The following is a 4,111-nucleotide window of genomic DNA, read 5'->3' on the forward strand; positions in this document are numbered from 1 at the left end:
GACCGGAGAGACCTGTTCAGAGGGTACATCCACACCCTTACACTATACCTCAACCCTGGATCTCACATTCACAGTAACACCACTACACTACTATACCCAACCCTGGATCTCACATTCACAGTACACACCACTTCACTACTCCCTAACCCTGGAACTCACGGTCACAGTACACTACTCCTAACCCTGGATCTCTCACATTCACAGTACACACCACTTCACTACTCCTAACCCTGGAACTCACGTTCACACTACACTACTCCTAACCCTGGATCTCACATTCACAGTACACACCACTTCACTACTCCTAACCCTGGATGTCACATGCACAGTCCACACCACTGCACTACTATACCTAACCCTGGATGTCACATGCACAGTCCACACCACTGCACTACTATACCCAACCCTGGATCTCACATTCACAGTACACACCACTACACTACTATAACCAACCCTGGATGTCACATGCACAGTCCACAACACTATTCCCTGGATCTCACATTCAGAATGTATATTTCATGTTTGCAGTCATACATTTGGTCCATGTTGGAAATGCATTTTACTTCGACAGGGGAATTTCTGCAATTCCACCATCATTGCTGATTTATCCTTCCCAAGAACAACGGTTGGCTGGTCTGCTTATTCAGAACAATTGTGTGGTGAGGAGACAACCAGTGGTATGTTACTTTTATTCACCTAAAAATGACAAAAATGTATTCATCTGTTACAGTTCTAATTAATGTTGCATTAGGTAACACAAAATCTTGAGTATCTATTTGTCTTTGTTCCTCCAGCCGGTTTACCAGAAGCCTCAGCAAGATGTTTGAATGACACTGGCTCTCCGATGTTTGGTCCTCCTCAGGAGCTGCAGTGTGAATTAACCCTCAGTGGCATTCAAGGAAATGTAAGTCAATATTCTTATGATCCTGATTTATGACCAGTCTCGATTTTGCGTTCTTCTTTCTTTGGGTCAGTTACAGTTATCATTATGAGGAGTCGATCTTACAGTTTGAAGATCAGTAACAACTGGCTTTTACCTTCAGCTCATGTATTCTGTTCCTTTATTCTGCTTAACAGTTGATGAGGAACATTCTATATTTATTTATTGTGTTTTAGATTACATTTTAATTTTTACATTTAGTCATTTAGCAGACGCTCTTATCCAGAGCGACTTACAGTTAGTGAGTGCATACATTTTCATACTTTTGCCGTGTGGGAATTGAACCCACAACTCATGGCGTTGCAAGTGCCATTCTCTACCAATTGAGCCACATAGTTAGTATTGGCAATTTTAATATCCCAATGTACTCACAGGTCAGCATGTTGCTGACATTTATACAATGTTCTGTTGAAAAAATAAATATAAATCATTCTCTTTCCCTATTAAGATCTCCAGCAGTTCAGGTGATTTAGCACAGCTAGCCTTCAGTACTCAGATCCTGACCTCCCAACCAGAGCTGCTATCAGCTGACAGCATCACCACAGCAGCTCAGATAGCTAACAAGCTGCTTCAGTCTGTAAATATCACAGAGGTATAACATCTTTTGGAATCAAGTTGTGACTACGACATGTTCTGGAGATAAACGGAGGTTGTTACTGTAGTGATTTGAACACTTGAGGGTCATTCCCTGGTTTTGATCATGTTGCAGGATATCGCAGTGGAAGCTGTAACTACCATCAGTCAGCTACTGAATGCCAGTGGGGAGATTACACAGGAGAGTGATGCTGTTCAGAGGGTGTGTGTGTGTTTCTACATATGTTTGAGTTTATGTGTGTACGTGTGTCTCTGTGCGTGTCTGCATGGGTGCATGTAAACTAATGTTTTTCTGTGTTTCTCTCCCAGCCTCACAGAGACACTGGAGAAGTTTTCCTGGACCAGCAGAATAATGTGTCCTTGGTGGTTCAGCCTTAACCTGGTAGTCCAGTCTGTCCAAGTACCAAGTGACACAGTAGGGATCCAGTTTACTGCTCTGACTGGTGGGTGGGACTGCTAGTGAACCTACATACTGGCATTTAAAGTGATAGTTTATATCTGTGTTGACAGACTGGTTAAAACTTCTCATTTTTCAAAAGTCTTTTTGATTTGTTTTACATTTTACATTTTAGTTATTTTAGCAGACGCTCTTATCAGAGCGACTTCCAGTTAGTGAGTGCATTACATTTTTCTTTAATAGCCATGCTCTACCAACTGAGCTACAGGAGGCCTGTACTACGGACTAGTGCAGAAGTAACACTATGTTGTTCAGCTTACATTTATAAATCAAATTAATCTCCTTCTCCAGGAAGTTCTTGGTAATTTTGTGGCCGACAGAATTAATCTCAACACCAATACCTCGAACTGATAGCTGACAAAGGAGGTGCTACCGATGTCCAGATTGTCATAAAATTCCCACCAGGTGAGCCAATGTTGGTATGCAAACAGTATACAAACTCAAGCTTCAATTTCCTTGTAGCGCTTTCACCGAGAGCACTTAACTACTCGTTGTGGTCGTGCCAAAATCAGGTCAGCAATGCCAAATTGAGTCACATGGGATATGGATAAGTGAACTATTGAGAAGTAATGTGGGTCCACGATAAGTCTACAAGGCAAAGTCAAGCTACTCATGTATATGAAGTCCTGAGATGAACACCAATCTCTCTCTCTCCTCCCCCTCTCTTTCTCTCTCCCCCTTCTCTTTCTCTTCACCCCCTCTCACTCTCTTTCTCTCACTCCACTCAGTTTTACGTAATAAAAACACAAACTACTCCATTGGTTTTGTGCTCTACCAAAACGACCGGTTCTTCAGGTCCAGGGCATTCACAGCTTCTTCAGGAACCAACAGAAGGGTAATCTCTCTCTGCTAACCTGGGACAAGTGTCTAGGTTGCATGTTGAGATGCTCTTCAAGCCTACAGTAAGATTTATCTTGGAATCAGTAAACACATAGTGGTCCAAATTCTCTGGGAAACGTAATGGGAAGTGTTCCATTATCTAAGTCACGTGTCAAACTCTCATTCCACGGAGGGTCGAGTGGCTGTGGGTTTTTCCTCTCTTGTAAGGAACTCCCCTCATCTGATTGTCTAGGTCTTAAATTGAAAGGAAAAACCAAAAACCAGCAGACACTAGAATGAGTTTGACACCCTGATCTAAGTTATCCATTTTACAGAGAGTTTGTTTCTGTTCTCACTTCTCAGGGGGCTGTCCCAACGCCTCCCTCTATGACTTTGCCTGCGTGTCGTGGAACTACACGTTGAAAGACTGGAGCACCTATGGCTGCTCCAAAGTCATACCACTCAGAAGACGGCCTGCAATGTTTCTGTAATCACACCACTAACTTCGCTGTGCTCATGGTGAGTAGCTAGCTGCCTTCGGCTCCCTTTCCCTGACCACACTTTGACCCATGGAAGGGGTTCCAAACTTTTTTGGCCCACGTCACCATCTGAAAACTCTCATGACCCCAAACATGTGAATTCGTTTTTTTTGTAATTAAGAGCCTATGTTTACTTTTTTTATTATGACAGTTAATTGCAAAACATTCTAACAGTATTTCTGATTGTCTTCTCAACTCACCATCACATACTTTTAATGTGGGGCTATGACAGTCAATAGCAAAGTGGTCTGACATAATATCTCTTATCTCATCACCTAATGAGATGAAGTGAGTCAGGAATGATGCAGTGTCGCGACAGAGCTCCCCTCAAAGTCAGGGGGTGTTGTTGACAGTGCCCACCTCATCTCCGGTTTCACTTCCAACCTGGATCGATATTTGGTTTTAATGCAGACGAAGTGCACTAAATCCAGCCTCACACAGATATTAGCGGGCAAAGGGTACCATGGAGTTTTAATGCTCAGAAGGAGACGGCAGGGTATTCCCTTTGAGTGAGGAACCAAAATGCGTTATCTGCATTATTCGGGTCATATAGACGGCTCGATAAGCTTTCGATTTCACTTACAGGCATGTCAACTGAGGCAGGATCACAGTCAAACAGATTTCTCCAATAAGAAGTCTTTCCTCTGAATCCACTGATTCGGTCACTCACCCTGTAGAATGTTTTTGTAATTCCCCACGCATGCTTGCGGTTCAGTTCGTTCAGTTTCCCAAATATGTCAGTTACAAAGGGAAGGGAGACAC

The 4,111-nt window shown here is 42.9% G+C and overlaps 1 long non-coding RNA gene across 1 annotated transcript; it reads left to right on the forward strand.

The window, feature by feature from the left end:
* Positions 1–575: 575 nt before the first annotated feature.
* On the forward strand, positions 576–1,520 carry LOC123485974. The gene is made up of 3 exons (XR_006659203.1): positions 576–677; positions 795–904; positions 1,389–1,520. It is a non-coding gene; the product is annotated as an uncharacterized LOC123485974 (long non-coding RNA).
* Positions 1,521–4,111: the final 2,591 nt, after the last annotated feature.

This window comes from Coregonus clupeaformis, unplaced genomic scaffold (assembly GCF_020615455.1).
Source record: "Coregonus clupeaformis isolate EN_2021a unplaced genomic scaffold, ASM2061545v1 scaf0919, whole genome shotgun sequence".
Classification (NCBI taxonomy): domain Eukaryota; kingdom Metazoa; phylum Chordata; class Actinopteri; order Salmoniformes; family Salmonidae; genus Coregonus; species Coregonus clupeaformis.